Source organism: Gadus chalcogrammus, chromosome 8 (assembly GCF_026213295.1).
Source record: "Gadus chalcogrammus isolate NIFS_2021 chromosome 8, NIFS_Gcha_1.0, whole genome shotgun sequence".
NCBI lineage: Eukaryota > Metazoa > Chordata > Actinopteri > Gadiformes > Gadidae > Gadus > Gadus chalcogrammus.
The window spans coordinates 18,625,512-18,642,324 of record NC_079419.1 but is presented as its reverse complement, the minus strand read 5'-3'; the positions used below and the strand labels follow the sequence as shown (position 1 = coordinate 18,642,324).

General features: G+C 43.8%; 2 long non-coding RNA genes across 2 annotated transcripts; one reads left to right on the top strand and one right to left on the bottom strand.

The window, feature by feature from the left end:
* Positions 1 to 708: 708 nt before the first annotated feature.
* Positions 709 to 9,884, top strand: LOC130388272 (uncharacterized). Its single transcript, XR_008896395.1, has 3 exons — positions 709 to 1,359; positions 6,060 to 6,182; positions 6,546 to 9,884. It is a non-coding gene; the product is annotated as an uncharacterized LOC130388272 (long non-coding RNA).
* Positions 9,885 to 13,240: 3,356 nt separating this feature from the next.
* LOC130388366 (uncharacterized) lies at positions 13,241 to 16,388 on the bottom strand. The gene is made up of 3 exons (XR_008896407.1): positions 14,391 to 16,388; positions 13,958 to 14,313; positions 13,241 to 13,737 (listed from the first exon to the last, which is right to left on the bottom strand). It is a non-coding gene; the product is annotated as an uncharacterized LOC130388366 (long non-coding RNA).
* Between the last annotated feature and the right edge of the window lie 425 nt (positions 16,389 to 16,813).

Genomic DNA, 16,813 nt, shown 5'->3' with positions numbered 1-16,813 from the left:
GGCGATTTAAGTCACAGACAGATGCTTATGTCCAATGGCCTATTGTTGGCTAGGTCTGTTGGTTTACAGCCTGATAACAGATGCTCATTGAATCAGGGTCAAGGACAAAATAACATATTCAAACACCACATCCTTCAAATGAATCATCTAGGCCTACATACTTTCTATAATTGTAGGTTGTACTTGGTGATCATGTATTAGCCCTACATTGTAGGGCTAATACATGATCACCAGCCTACAACCTACAATTATAGAAATTATAATTGTAGCGTTTTCTCCCGGAGGCCAAGGGAAGCCAGGCTTCCCTGTTTTTTAGACATTCAATAAAAACATTTATATTAACAGTTTCGGTTATTCTATGGTGCCGTGTTGCTGTCATTTCTTACACATTTTCTCGTCTCATTGAGCATTTCAAAACACGTCCCTCTAAATGTTAAATACTGAATACGAGGTAGTGTTGGCTCGTTCGTTTGCGAACCGGTTCGAATGAACAAGTCTTTAGAACGAACGAACCAAACCGGTTCGTCTCTCTCGTTCGTTCGGTCGTCTCGTTCACCATTCGATTCACCGGAAACTCGACTGAACGAACGAATGAATTTCCGGTAGCACTAACTCCACTGAGTCTGACTGACTCAGATGAGAAACGTGCAATGGCGTGCATTCCATGATGCAGACTCAGTGGAGTTAGTGCTACCGGAAACTCGAACGAACGAACAAACGATTCGCGAACGACTCCTCGTGGCGAACTGAATCACGTGAACTGGGTCACGGAAACTAATCATTAAATCCACCATTAGGTAAAACACGACATTGCACACTGTATGTCCCATGGGATGGCATCCCTTGGTGAGAAAAAAGGATTAACCAATCAGGTGAGGCAACCGTCATGACACTGAGCCTCCTGTGATTAGTCAGCAGTGTGCCAAGGGAAGCCTTCACACCAATCAAATGAAAGCATCAACGTCAAGGTAAACAAATAGCGGGAGATTAGCACGTTTGCATTTTTTTTTATCATATTATCGTATAAGCAAGTGGAGTTATGGAGGGTCGAGATTTAGAGTATTTAGTAAATTGTACCATACTGCCACATGGGCAGCAACTAAAGAATAAATCTGGCGGCAGGCCAATGCCTCAGCTTCAGCTGCGTGTGGAGAGAAAGAAGAGTGGTTATCGCACTTTCAATGAGGAGAACTATGTCCGCACCGAGTGGCTAGCTGGTAGCGCTAAACTTCAGCTACTATTTTGCTGGCCATGTTTTCATTTTGACAAAGATTCATGCCTCCTGAACATTCCCTGGGTTACTTATTGACCACTTCGCCACCATGAAAGACAGGAGAATGGCCTTCCTATACAAATAGGGTGAGTAAAATACACACCTCCCGGTGCGGCATTACTGTTCCCTGAGCAGTGAGCAGTCCTTTATTATTTGTTGTGTTATTATATTTCCAATTTAGCCTTGATTGAGTGCCTGGAATAAGTTGCATTGGTCAATCAAATGAAGTAGTTAACACTGAGAACCAGCACCAGGGACAGCAGGGCACACCTGAACAGATGTGGCTGTGGTTGTTTATAGCCGCTTGTTCTGGGTTGTTTTGTGTTGTCTTTTAAGTAGTGTTTATAAGGAACAATGTTTAGGGGGACTGTGTGTGTATGGCGGACTCAGGGGGGGCGACTGCCCCACCCCACATGAAAAAATTATATAGTTTACTATAGTAAATAAACTATAGTATACCCTATATATACCATAGTAAATATTGTAGGGTTTTTGAACCTTACTATAGTAGTTTTACTACAGTAAACTATAGTATACTACAGAAAATTCTATAGTTTACTATAGTAAATAAACTACAGTACATATACTATAGTAAATATTGTCGTGTTTTTTAACCTTACTATCGTAGTTTTACTACAGTAAACTATAGTATACTACAGAAAATTCTATAGTTTACTATAGTAAATAAACTACAGTACATATACTATAGTAAATATTGTAGTGTTTTTGAACCTTACTATAGTAGTTTACTACAGTAAACTATAGTATACTACAGAAAATTATATAGTTTACTATAGTAAATAAGCTACAGTACATATACTATAGTAAATATTGTAGTGTTTTTGAACCTTACTATAGTAGTTTTACTACAGTAAACTACATAAAACTGCAGTTTTATTACTACAGTATACCACACTACCACAGTAAACTATAGTATACTACAGAAAACTGCAGTTTTATTACTACAGTATAATACATTATATACTACTACAGTTTACTACATAAACTACAATCTACTGAAGTAAATTACAGAACATTTATTATACTTTTATTTTGCTATAGAATACTACAATTACGATACCATAGTACTATATATACCGCATTACAATAACTGCATTATGCAATATTTTGTTGTTCTTTTAACTATGTCATTGTACTATACCTAATGGATATTTTCAACTGTATCACTTTTTGTTGTTGCCATTTTTAACCATAGTTCTGTAACAATAATTCACTGCACATAAATTAGGCTTACAACCACCATTAACACAGTGTTTTCTTCTAGACTGCTAAAATACAAAAAAAATAGAACAAAAGTTTAAAGATCCCATGCCATGCTATTTTATGGATGCTTTAATATAGGTATTAGTGGGCCACAAACACAGTATTCAAAGACGTCCCCGAAATTCAGCCGTGGTGCAGAGTTACAGCCACTCCGAACTAGTCGCACATTGAGCTTCCACCAAACGCGCTGTTTCGGTGGGCGTGTCAAGGCAGGTCAAGGAGGGGGGTGGGGGTGTGGCCCTGAGCAGCTTGTAGCCACAGTACCATTCGCTCTGGTTACGGTGGGCGTGTCAAGGCAGGTCAAGGAGGGGGGTGGGGGTGTGGCCCTGAGCAGCTTGTAGCCACAGTACCATGCGCTGTTTACGGTGGATGTATCGCAATGGCTCGTAGAAACCCATATTATACATAGATATCTATATCATATAATATATATTATCACCTGGCCCTGAGCAGCTTGTAGCCACGGTACCATGCGCTCTGTTTACGGTGGATGTATCGCAATATCTCTTAGCAACCCATATTATACATAGATATCTATGTCATATAATATATAATATATATTATCACGGCCAAAAGCTGTGTGAGCCTCCAGACGATAGGCTATTATGAATCTCAAACGACCGCGTCTTCTTCAGATTGATGTGGAAGTGGAAGAACCAGAGACGTCGGAGAACCCGACGAAGTCCTTTGTGATTCATTATATCGTCTGGAGGTGCACACAGATTTTGGCCGTGATAATATGTATTATTTGATATAGATATCTATGTATTATATGATATTATTTAGATGTAGAGCCCCAGGACTCTAACGCAAGTGTTGTACACTTCCTTGTTATTTGGATAACCGTTCTGCTGTTGGTGTGATGGCGCATATATACGTCGGACTCTCGTCTCTGGTATTTCTACAACGAGACTCGTAGTGGGGGTTATCGCAGCCATGGTTGAGAATGAATTGGGGGAAAGGAACTTTGGCTTTGACTCCCTGAAGTACATGAACCACGACATGGAGGAGAAGGGGATTGTTGGCCGCGAATGTATCCCGCTTGAGCCCTGCTTCCCACCGCCTCGGCAGCGGTCAGCGCTAATCACCGCCTCCTGAAGCCGAGGCGGTGGTCCATCGGCAGCGAGACTCCGGCGGGAGACGACCGCGGTCAACAATCCCTTGGCCATGGCTGAGATAACCAAAAGCTATCTTTTATAAGCTACGTGCACACAGCCAAAAGCTGTGTGCACGTCCAGACGATATAATGAATCACAAAGGACTTCGTCGGGTTCTCCGACGTCTCTGGTTCTTCCACTTCCACATCAATCTGTAGTAGACAGAACCGCGCGCTGCCTGCTGCCTGCTGCCTGCTGCCGGCGCGAGGCACCACCGCCCGGCTGCCCGCTGCCGGGCGGTGGTGCTTCGCGGCGGTGGTGCCTCGCGGCAACCGGCGGCAGGCAGCATGTCGCAGTTCATGTACTTCGATGTCGTTCTGCCATTGCATTCAAAATTCTGTAACTAGCCTGTTACTACGAACTAAGCAACTACCGTACACGTATTAGCATTTAGCACTAGCTCAATCACGACTCTTTCAGAATTATTGTGGGTGGTTACGAACCAACCAAGTGGGCAGGGCCATGAATAATAGTTTGACAACGCTACGTCACAGTGTCACCTTATCCAGATCGGCTCATTTCTTCTGCCTTTTTCCTTTCATTGCCTATTGCATTCAGCAGACAAACTGCATAGATTTCAAACTTACCACAGCTCACAAACTTATTCAGACCTATGTTATTTAACAAACAATAGGAAAAATGTGATTTTAATGGCATGGGCTCAAGTTTAACTTTCTTTAAACAGTTGATAATTTATTGTTCCTGAAATTTGGCAGCATTGTTCAGCTTTTGTCGTATAAATGCTTTTATGTTCGTATCAGTTACGTAGGTGAACTTCAACTTTGCAGCATCTGTGGGAATACACACACACACACACACACACAAACACATGCACGAAAGATGAGCATGAGAATGTGGGTATCACTCAACCAACATATTTTCTCATTTCTATATACCTACTTGTTATTTCTACAAGGTCCTGTTTGGCTAGGCCAGGTTTTCCTTCTGTGCAGCTGTTGGATGACTGGCCTGCCATATATTCCCTGGTATACATCCCATGTAGGAGATCATTTATGAACTTCTGGGGGCTTTGGAAGGAGCAGCGCTCCACAAGTCCTTTTGGAATGACCTTTAATGCAAGTAGATAACATTACCACAAATCTACTTCAACATACAGCAGACTAGCGTCTTACCTCAATGATATATATGTGCATTTAGATTAACCGAGTGTACGGCTGATGCATTTAGAAAAACAGTGCAACTGAAACTACTGCAAATGTAACTTAAAGGGGTAGTTCGGAATTTTGGACATAGGGCCTGATTCCGAAGTGAGCATTGGTATTCTATATCACTGGAGACAGTTCAACACATTTCATTCAGTCCTTCTAGTTGCAGAGTTCGCTCGTGCTAGGCTAGCGCAAGTCAACGGGCAATGCTAGCCTGCTATTAAAAACAGTCGTACCCACTCCACAGTAAATCAATTATAACGACAGACTATACATCTAAATGTCTGTTTATAGAATAATGTTAGAAATAAAACCAACCTTGCATTGCATTGCATTTTGAGGGAATTGCGGGGTCTCAGCAGCAGTGTTTATATTCCTGTACGTAGGCTACGGCAGCGGCGGACTGATACCTAGGTTACCTGCCGCTGTCATTGATACAAACGCAGAGTACAGTGAACGAAGGAATTCTACAAGCGTATGAAATTAACAAGATATGGCCACGTTTGGAGGAGTTAGCGATGCATCTGCTTTTGAAGACGATTATGAGGAATTTGTTGTATCCAACGAACCGTACATGTACGAGCCGGTGTTTTGATGTCAAAGCCAGCAGCAACAAGCCACAGTTGAGTCCTTTCTGGATCTCGCACTGGAAATTGGTGGAAACTTTGTGGTGCCCATCGGTACCGTTTATTTCTACAATTTCTAAAAGCACACTGAACCATCATGTTGCCTAGTCGTTCAATTGCGCTTCTGTCCCACGCTTCTCTGTTTACGTTCTTCTGTCGTGATTCGGTTACAAACCTAACCAGCGCATAGTAGAATTCCGCTTCTGCTGAGAAAGTAGTCCCTCGATGATTCATGCGATGCATGGTTAGTTTTATTTCTAACATTATTCTATCAACACAGACATTTAAATCTATAGTCTGCCGTTATAATTGATTTACCTCGGGTGTACTGTGGAGTGGGTAAGACTGTTTTTAATAGCAGGCTAGCATTGCCCGTTGACTTGCGCTAGCCTAGCATGAGCAAACTCTGCAACTAGAAGGACTGAATGAAATGTGTTGAAAACTGTCTCCAGTGATATAGAATACCAATGCTCACTTCGGAATCAGGCCCTATGTCCAAAATTCCGAACTACCCCTTTAACCTATACAAATAAAGTCAAACAGATTCTTACAGAGTGGCCCAGGGCCTCTGTTGCTGATGCTGATGATGGACCTGGAGCTGGTGATGGGTCTTCTGTTGCTGGTGCTGGAACTGCTGTTGGTGCTGGTGCAGGGCTCCAGACTAACTTTTTCACAGGTAACACTGGTGCCACCTAGCTTTTCATTTAGTAGCACCAAAACAAATTAGGTAGCGCCATATTTTTCTTTGTATAGCGTGTTATTAATATGTTATGTTGATGAAAGTTAAAGATTGACAATGACCCAAACTTGATATTTGCAAAATATTTAAATCTGAATTCAAGTTTCTCTGCATGAGCCGCAGTACAAAAATACTGTTCCACGTTATTAAACGTATATTGAACATAACATTCTGAACATCGAACTTACTGGTAACTTAAAAACTACGTAATAAATAACTTATAAACTTAAAGCTCATTAATTCAAACTGAACTTGAACTAAGCAGCATTAATTTCTTCCCTGCAATTCATCTCATTCTAGGGACCAGCTCATATAGTTAGGCCTCCTGCTCCTCTTACCCTGGGAGAACTGCTTAACATCCTGCCTGGCATCATAGTCCTCGAGTTGTGGCCCCTCAACACTAATACGGATTAGGTCCTCAACAGTTTCAGTATGCAGGCTTGATCTAACATCTGACTTGATTCTGTTTACTGACGAGAAGCCTCTTTCACAGACTGCTGAAGAGATTGGGAGCACCAGCATGATTTTGACCAGGTGTAGGATATTCTGCAAAAGACGAAGTGTGGTGATCAAACCAACTTTCCAAATCACCAAGTCAACAGTGACAATGATCATGTAATTTTTGATACTACAGATAACAGAGCCTACCGCAAAGTCTGAGCAGTAGGGCTCTTTTGTCGTCATGACTTGCCACAGTCCAAGATAGCTTTTGTCCTTGAATGTCCTTGTTTATCGTCATTTTCATCAGTTGGAACTCCTCTTTGGCCTTTTCTTTGCTGCAGCCATTCCTGGCATGAGATGGAAGAATGGCAGGAACAAGGAGGTCTGTATCAACATGATTTAATTTATTATGTCAACATAAATATGATAGCACACGAAAAACTCACCTGTCCAGGACAGTGGAGAAGTGTCGTAGGAGAAAGTTCACCTCTTCCACACCATGGTTCAGGAGCTCCAGCCTATGATCTGCCCAAGAGTCATGGCTGAAGACATTGAAACACTTCACTGCCTTGGCTGTTGGTGCATCCTTTGTGTTCTCTTCTATCAGAAAAAAACAGACAGAAAAAGGTTAGGCCTCTCAACAGTGCTCTAAACATGTCATTGTGCCAATGATATAATGCTAAAATACAACAACTCACCAAGTAGGCTGCTAAATCTATTCTTCAGGTGTTTCACCGTGGACTCACAGGTCAGCACAATGGCTCTTTGCAGTCTGGGAGCACACTGGCTGATTGGTTGACCTTCTGCCAGCTCTGCAGCTTCACCTTTAGAAAGCATGACATCCTGTGAAGCATGCAAAATTAAAATGCTATGTATATCTTATTAACATGAAATATACATTCGATTTTATATAAAGTATATTGTGTACCTGATACTTGGAACGTCCCAGCCCCAGGTTCTCCTCCTCTCTGTTGGCGCTGCTTCTTCATGGCTGCAAGGAACTCAGACAGCTTACCATCAGGTTTGGGGCTAGCTGCCATAGCTTCTATGGTAGCCAAGAGAGATTCGATGCCACTAACAGCCTGGGAAGACAGTTTTGTTCTTAATATAAGCAACATGTTAAGGGGAATATAAAAGTAATCCCCTGGCCTCCTTTTTCTCTCTTCTTTACCTGAGGTAGGATTACATTGTTTTTCTGAAGCTGCAGGCTGAAGTTGCTGATGGAAGAGAAAAGGTCTGACAGGAAGTGGCAAAATGCCACATGTCCCATCCTCCATGCTGACTTTGACCTGCAAATATGTAGTTCTGATTCTCAACTCATAAAACACCAAAGTTAAAATGTTTTAAATAATTGATTTATACTGTCAACACAAAACACTGAGATAAGATAATACTTACCTTCTTTGCTCTGCCAGCTATCTGCACTGGCCGAGGCACCTGCCAGATGCTCCATGTGCACATACACGGCTGTAAACTGGCCAGAGGAATTACCATCCTTCCCTGGTTTTAGGAAGGTCCTCAAACTCCGGGACACATGGGGCAGCCACCTGGTCCCTTTCACTCCACTCGGTGCATTCACTGTGACTGTTCAGCTCCAAGTGCTTTGAGTTCCCTCATTGATTTAGGGGTTAGGTGGTATGTTTTCCAGATGAGGTGCAACAGGTCATACACCTGCCCAATCATGGAGACCTCTCTTTGCACCCTCAACATCCCTAGCTCCAATCTTTACAGAAAATAGATATATATTTTTTACATTTTAATTACACTTTGGAGAATGAATATGTATGGCAGATATGGTAAAAGGGAACCTACCTGTGTGGCATGCAGTGGAATGGGACAATGAAGGACCCAATCTCTGCTTGAAGGAGGGCTATCACTCCACCTCTGTGTCCCAGATTGACAGCTGCACTGTCTGCACCCATGGCTACAATTTTTTCCGCCCAGTTCTTACAAGGCTTTCTTGGCTGCAGCATAAACGCCTTAAATTAAGCACATAACATGGAATATTTATATTCTCTCTCTCTCTCTCCCTCTACACACACACGCACGTTATTGTGTGTGTTTTTTAAGATACCTGGGCATGATGGCATCAAATAATTTTATTCTAAAGGAATTTATAATTAACCTGTAGAGCATTTTTCCATATAGTTATTATCATTTAGCTATATGAAACAGAAATGAGACACACTCCTTAACTTCTGCATGGGCGTGTTCAACCTCAATATGGCCAATAAGAATATTGCACGGTTTTCCATCTTCAACGATACGGGCATATATAATCTCGCACTCCTTGGTGGATTTGTCAGTGGAACCGTCAAGTATGAATGAGAGGTAGGGGGCGTGTGCGACTTTGTCGGCGGTCTTTCCCTTGAGTGTGTCTGCTATAACAGTGGTTCCCAACCTTTTTTGACCAGTGTACCCCTTGAGCTGGTTTCCATGTTAAAAGTACCCCCTCTCTCATGTGGATTATTCGCCTTAATGTGTACTTATTTTTAACCCTTTGTCTTTATATCTAATCCACCTGCTCATTTAAATAATACCATATACAATCATTGTGAGTGGAAAAAAATACCTTTTATTCAGTTTAATGAGACACTTGCGCTTGCCTGTCTTTCAAAAGCTTTGACATTTCTGGGGGCAGTGTGGCAACAGCCGCCAACAAGCTGCTCTCCACATTCAGTCTGTTTCTCTGCTTGGTTTTGATGTGAGTCAGGGCTGAGAAGGTCACTTCACACATGTAAGTTGATCCAAAAGGTAATAGTTAATTTAATGCACATTTCCCCAGCTCAGGATTTTCCTTTTCAACTTCACACCAAAACTCAGTCAGTGACTTTTCAGCATGTGCCATCTTTTGCATACGATCAAAGGACAAATCCACCAGGTTTTCCTGCAGTCTGGCAGGAAGGCTGCTGCTGCTCTCAGTCCCTCTGAAGGGGTTCCTCACCCAGTCCAGTTGCTCTGACTTTTCTTCGATGTCATGGAAGTACTGGTTGAAGTCAGTTTGGAGTTTGGAGAGATGTGTTCTGATGATTTTGACTAAAGGATTTTTTTCAGCATCAGTGGTGACAAGATGGGTAACAACGAGTGGAAAACAGCTCACATCTCCATTGTTGCATTTCTTCTCCCACAAGGTGACTTTATGTATGAATCCATTCACTTTGTCATACATGTTAAGTATGTGTGCGTCCTTGTCTTGAAGTGCCAGATTGAGTTCATTCAGCTTGGAGAAGACATCGGCAAGATATGCAAGGCGTGCAATCCAGCCTGTGTTCTCAAAAACAACCGCAAGGGGGTGCAAGTGCTCTTTCAAGAAAGCAGACACCTCGATGCGAAATTCGAAAAGCCTCCGTAGGGTTTTGCCGCGAGACAACCAGCGAACGTCCGTGTGAAGCAGCAGCTGATCGCGCTTTGCCCCGCTGTCTTGACAAAGACTCTGAAACAATCGGTGATTCATAGGCCTGGACTGAATGTAATTAAGCACCTTAACTGCGTCATCCATAACAGCACTTAACTCAGGGCTCACTCAGGGCTTCTTGCAAAACAGAAAATGCTCATGTATGTCCGACTCGCGCACAAAGGCCAAGAGCTGAGCCTCCCCACTCACATCCGTCATTTCATCTAACTGCAAAGCGAACAGACCTGCTCTGTTCATTTTATTGACCACCTGCTCAACAATATTAGTGGCGATATCATCGATCCGACGACAGACTGTGTTGTTTGGTAATGGAACGGTTTTCAGCGCATCTGCTGCTTTCTTGTCCAGCATAACTTCAACCAAAAGTATAGCGGCAGGGAGAATCAGATCTTCGGCAATTTAATGTTGTTTTTTTTTACTTAGCCACAAGTAATGACACAGCATAGGAGGCCTCCAATGCTTTGCTTGACACATTTGCTGCTCTCTTTAGTGTAGTCTGACTTGACTTGAATTCAGACATTTTTCGTTTGAAAAAGTCTTCGGTCTTACCTACATTTCCCGCGTGTTTGGTGCTCTGGTGACGCTGCAGATGGGCTGGTTTCATTGAATTATTTGACAGGACCTCACCGCAAAAAAAGCACTGAGGCTGAGGTGGATCAGACGATGTACAATTAAATCCATACAAAATGTATTTCTCTTTGTACTGCCGGTGTTTGGTAGTGGTCTCTTTATTCATTTTTTCACTTGGCTCCCCTGTGCCCGCATCCGGGGCGACGGTAGCAGTAGCGGTAGCTGGACGTTTACTCCTGCCTAGCCATGCATCCATGTTTACAGTTGGTTTGCAGTTAACGTTGGTTAGCTAGCTTCGCGCGCAACCGCAGCAAGAACGTGAAGCTTTTTTTTTAAAGCGCAAACGTGAACAACAGACGTCTGACGCATATATAGCATAGGTCTGATGTCGCCATTTTTCATGATGTGCATTGTAGTCTTACAATCACTGAGGAAGAACTGTTAATTGCGGATGCGAAAATAGACTTATGGGCTTATTAAAATTCATAATTTAATTTTTGTAGGCTAATTTATAATCTTTCTGCGTACCCCCTGCAATACTCACGCGTACCCCTAGGGGTCCGCGTACCCCCGGTTGGGAATCACTGTGCTATAACTCCCACAAATTGTGCACACGCAGTGTCGTTGGAATATGTGGGGTTGACGTTCAGTCCGTTCTTCTTCATTAGTATGATCTGTGATTTGAATTTTGTGAACGGGAGTTCCTCTTTAGCGATGTTGTAGGCGGTGTTAAATTTGATGATCATTTCGTCATTCTCCGCCGAGCGATTGCTCTCATCAATCCTATTAAATGAGGTGGGGAGGGGCTGGGAGCTTCGTGTGATGCAGCGGTTCCTGCACGTCTTGTGCTTTTGGCTTTCATTGTGTAATTTTAATGACTGCACTCTGAACTGTGTAGATCAATTTACAAAATGTGTCCTGCCTGCAACGGACGGGCTACATGTCCTGCAGTACACACACACACACACACCATGGCTTGTCCCTCATATCGTAACCACGGGAACTGCACCAGCCATTGTTCTTGAAAACTACTTTTTTTTTTCTCCCCACTGCCCCCCGCCTTTTTCGCCAACTTGTCACTGTCGTCTTCAGAAGAATCTGAGATTCTTGTCGCTATCTCTGCTAACCTTTCTCCGTCACCACCAACAACAGCCTCATTTGTTTCCTCTGGCACATTTTTCTTCTTAAAATAATCGACTATCGTCCGCTTCATATTGTATCTGCTTTGTTTACTTTTTTGAGCGTACTGCGTGCGCAGCAAGACTGTGCACGTGTGGGACTCTCTAAATCGACGCCACTTCGACCTGGGCGGGACTTTACGTCCTACGTCACTCGCTATGGGTTTGCATGTGTGGGCGTAGCCGTTTGTCTCAGGGATCTGTGCACGAAGTCCCTTGCACTACAGGATTACGAGCGTCAGTGTCGTACGCGATGGAGGGTGGGTGACATTCCTACAGTATGTGATGATAGGCTATATTTCTACAAATGACTTACTATTTCTAGCGATTAACATGACGAAACAACACGAACTAAGCTAACATTAGACTATAGCTATACCAGATAACGCCATACCAGCTAACCCTAACTATTTATATTAAACTCTGAACCATTTTGCAACAGACAACTGTGTGTTGGTGCGTCTTATTGCTTCCCACGTCTGCGTCTGCATCTTTCCCACTCCTGGCTAATAGTTTCAGCTTTTGTACTGTATATCAGAAATGATCACCCTGTACCACACTGCTGACTTGTTGATGTTTTGTGAGCACTCACGCATTTCTCTAGGTATCTTAAGTTTCCTACTGGAGTCATCAAAACTTTGGACTTTGTTATTGTAAGAAATATTGTGTTGCAAAAACACTTTGTGTCTTATTACCGTTACCCTAACCTTAACCCCAGTAACATTTCTTCATCATAAACTACAAGTTACGCAAAATGGCATACAAACATCCAGTCCAGGGTTAGGGTTTGAGAGAAAAAAGCTGGCTTCATTAAGGAATCGAACCCCTTATCCCTGCGTTAATGAGTTGTTCTCTGACCACTAACCCATCAGGTCTTAGTACAAGTACTGCGATTCAAGAGTTAACCACTTGACAATCTTTAAACTTCGGTTGCCTAGATATTGTAAAGACAGTGATGTGTGTACATTGTGCGACTATCCGTCACTCGCGATGTGTGTGCAGTCCAAAATGAAAGAAAAAACCTTGCATCACAAGGGAATCGAACCCCCAATCATCAGTTGGTCGTTGGTAACTGTAAACAAAAGAGATCGCATTTTGTTTAACTGCTAACTAACAAACGGGTTTATGCGTTCACTGAACAAAGATTATGGAAATAAAAGACCACTTTTCCATCAGAAAAATCATCAGAACCGTTATTACCAACCCAGACACTAAAAGCCAAAACCTTTCTCACATGCACACCCATCGCGAGTGACGGCTACGCGCACACATGCACACCCATAGCGAGTGACGTAGGACGTAAAGTCCCGCCCAGGTCAAAGTGGCGTCGATTTAGAGAGTCCCGTGCACGTGTAGTGTGCGGACCATAGACTGTAAAAGGTGCAGACAGACAGGCAGGCAGAGACAGCTGGGAGCGAGAGAGAGTAGTGGACTCGCAGGAATGAGCCAGAAAGTACGATTTTATTATCAACCACAACCGCGGGAGAGATTTGTGGTAGCACCTCCTGCAAGTAGCACCGGAGCGACCTCATTCAATTTTAACTCGTACCTTAAGAAATTAGGTAGGTCGCACTCTGGAGCCCTGTGGACAACCCAATTGCCAGCATCATTGGCGACGCAGCTCTGTCCGGCAGGACGGTGACACCGACGCTGGGCTGCCTAACATTCAAATTGAAGGTACAAGAAACAAACTGTGTTTGCAAACATTTTATTGAAATTTTGACATTTAGAAGAAAAAAACCTTCGATACTAAACTCGGTGAAATTATTGTGAATTAGTTTCTTTCACAGTGGGTCCCATGGTGCTGTTGCTGGAGGAGTCGGAGGAACCGGGGCCGTCCATTGTCCCTCCCGTGCACCGTGCGCCAAGAGTGCTGGTGGAGGCGGAGCTGCAAAACCAAGAGGAAATGACATAATCCATTAATGACCTGAAGGAGCAACTGACCAACATGACCAATGTATCAAATCAATTAGTCTCTTGAACAGATTGCCCCTTGCGCAAATAAAATGTCAAATACACCATAAACCGTTGACCAATTGCGCTTTTTTTCCACCTCCAATGCTGCAAAACACAAAATGAAAAATGTTATGTTTCTGTGCTAGATTTACCTAAAATCTCTGTATGATCCTGTCTCGTCTGAAGGCCAGTGGCATTAGGAGGTGGTAGGGGCAACGCGTCAGGCATAGGACCGTCTGGTCTGGGGAGTTCCTGCAGAGGGACCCCCTGTCTGATGGCTAAATTGTGTAGCACACAGCAAGCTATGATGATCCTTCACACCTTTTCAGGCCGATACTGCAGTGTCCCCCCCCTTGCTGGAAAGGCACAGCCATCGCCCTTTCAGCAGGCCTATTTCGCGCTCAACGGTGCCCCTCGTGCGCGCATGGGCCCGGTTATACTTCCTGCTGGGTCCTCGGGTTGGTTAAGGGGGTCATTAGCCATGGCTTCAGCGGGTAACCTTGATCACCTAATGATGATACATTTTTAAACAACTGTACACAACCCAGCAATAGTATTTTAAACATGTTGTAGCCTAATACTCACCAATGAGCCAGCCATCTTCCACAGCGCCTTCTTGGAGACTCACACCAACAGAGCTGTTCTGCATGATGAATGAGTCGTGTGTTCCTCCAGGCCACCACGCAACAACGTTTAACAAGGATAGATTTGCATCACAAACGATTTGCACGTTGACAGAATGAAACCCCTTTCTGTTAACATAGTTAAATTCGTTAGTTGACGGTGCTTTTGTGGCTATGTGGGTGCAATCTATGGCTCCAATTATGTTTGGGAATCCGGCGATGGCGTGAAAGCCCCGTTTGATTTCGGCTTGTTGGGGATCTCTGTAAGGGAACTGGATGTAGTTTGGGGCCAGGGAAATAATTGCTTCCAACACCGCCGGCATGGTCCTACTCATCGATGGCTGAGAAGTGCCGGATATGTCTCCAACCTCACGCTGAAATGTGCCGGTAGCTAAAACAGGGTATCTGCAGGTTTCAGCAAGTCAAATTTAAGACTTTTTAAGACCTTTTTAATAACACCTTGAATGAAATTTAAGACCTTAAACCCGCGATAGTGGGGGGGATCCCGCTGTATTACAACCCAAGCATAGCATGGTCACTCAATGAGACTCATTCAAGTTTACTTTCTGTCTGATTATTGAACATAAAGTGATACTCCAGGGCTCCAGACTAATTCTTTCCTTGGGTGCACTGGTGCGCCTACATTTTTAATTTGGGTGCCCCAGCACGTATTTATAGTGCACCCAAGTTGTAAGTTGTTGAGAGGGGGGTGACAGCGTCTGGGCCCCCGGGCAGCTGCACCGGTTGCACCGTCGATATTTACGCCACTGATTAATAATATTTTCACCATTAAATAAATGCCTTCTGTAAGACCTGGGGGGTAGGCTATACCACGAACCTCGTTGAACATACCCAGGCTTTCTTGGGAAAACCTGGCTCGACAGAGCCGCAACTCGCAATCACAGTTAAATGGTACCACGACGCTCACTTTAGATTCAATTAGTTGAACCAGGTTTTCCGCTTTAGGTTCAATGCGCGTTCACATAAAATGGGCGTTTCTCGCGTCATTTGACTCACCCTTATGCAAAATAAATCGCGCAAGAGCGGTGTATTTCATCCAAAGCGAGCAATGTATTATTATGAACTCCTACGAGGAATTCAAAGTTCAAATCACAGCCAAGGGGAACACGGTTGCCCATAATATGGCTAGGGTGGCGTGCTGGCAAAATAGCCGACCGTGTTAATTAGTAAGTAAAAAGATTCTGCATATTGTCTAAAAAATATTATGTATCATCATCCCTTTTACCCCCATATATGTGGGGCCCCATGAATTGCGAGCCCAAGTACCGGGAATGCACTCGATCTCCGACCCAATATCGGACGTGCACGTCAAGTTGCTTGCTTTTAGTGGCGTGGTTCAACGTCTCAAATATCAAAACAAAATCAGCCTTGTTGACGCTGCAGATTCGCTCGTTTCGGATGAAAGGCACTGGTCCGAAGCGAGTTATATACGCCGTTTTGTCCCTTCCAGCAGTAAAGGTGCTCGCGATTTGAGAGTCAGGGAACATCAAACCGAAGAGATCTCCTATCCCCTCATTCGAGTTTTAGGACTGGTGCTTGACCACTGTGTTTAGAATCCACGACACCTCCGCTTTCAGTGTTGGTGTCGCACCAAATGCTGCCCTCAGGTCAGTGCTAGCAGCGCGGACCGTCTGCGGCGGTAGCGCCGGGGCAGAGATGCAAAACGTAGAAATGGCTGGGGTCTGTGTGTGGCTCCTGGCAGAGGTTTTATGTTTTTGGCTCTGCATATGGCTGACGACAGCCTTAATCCCCATGGTGCCGAGCTTGAATGTAGGCTACTTTTGCACGGAATGCATCTGGCCTGTTCTGGGTTGGCAACGGACGCTAGCCAACCTCGGAGATGGACGTCTTCCAGCCAACTGACGTTGAACTTGCATTTACCCATTGTTGCAGACTAGCTAGCAAGCACGCAAACATCCGTTTATATATGCAGCTAGCAAGAAAGTAGCCCCTCGTACATCTCCTTCCCGAAAAGTCCCGCGAGAAAAATAAAAAAATAAATAACCCTGCCCCGACAAATTTAAGACCTCCGAGTTATAAATTTAAGACCAGCATATGACATTTTTGATGAATTTAAGACTTTTTAAGGCCTTAAATTTAGAAAAATTAATTTAAGACTTTTTAAGACTTTTAAGACCTCCGCGGACAACCTGTAAAAATCCCAGGGTGGAAAGGAGTTGGATATGCACAGGGATTGCGTTTGTGAGTCTCGTGTCTCGAGCCAACATTGGCCCTAAATCACGACACAAATCCAGCAGTACATTCTTTGGGAAGTGGTACCTACTAAGAAGCCACTCTGTGCTCTCTCCAAGCAGATCAGTACAATCTTTGAAGACGCGCTCCCTGCGGAGCGCATGGTTGCCA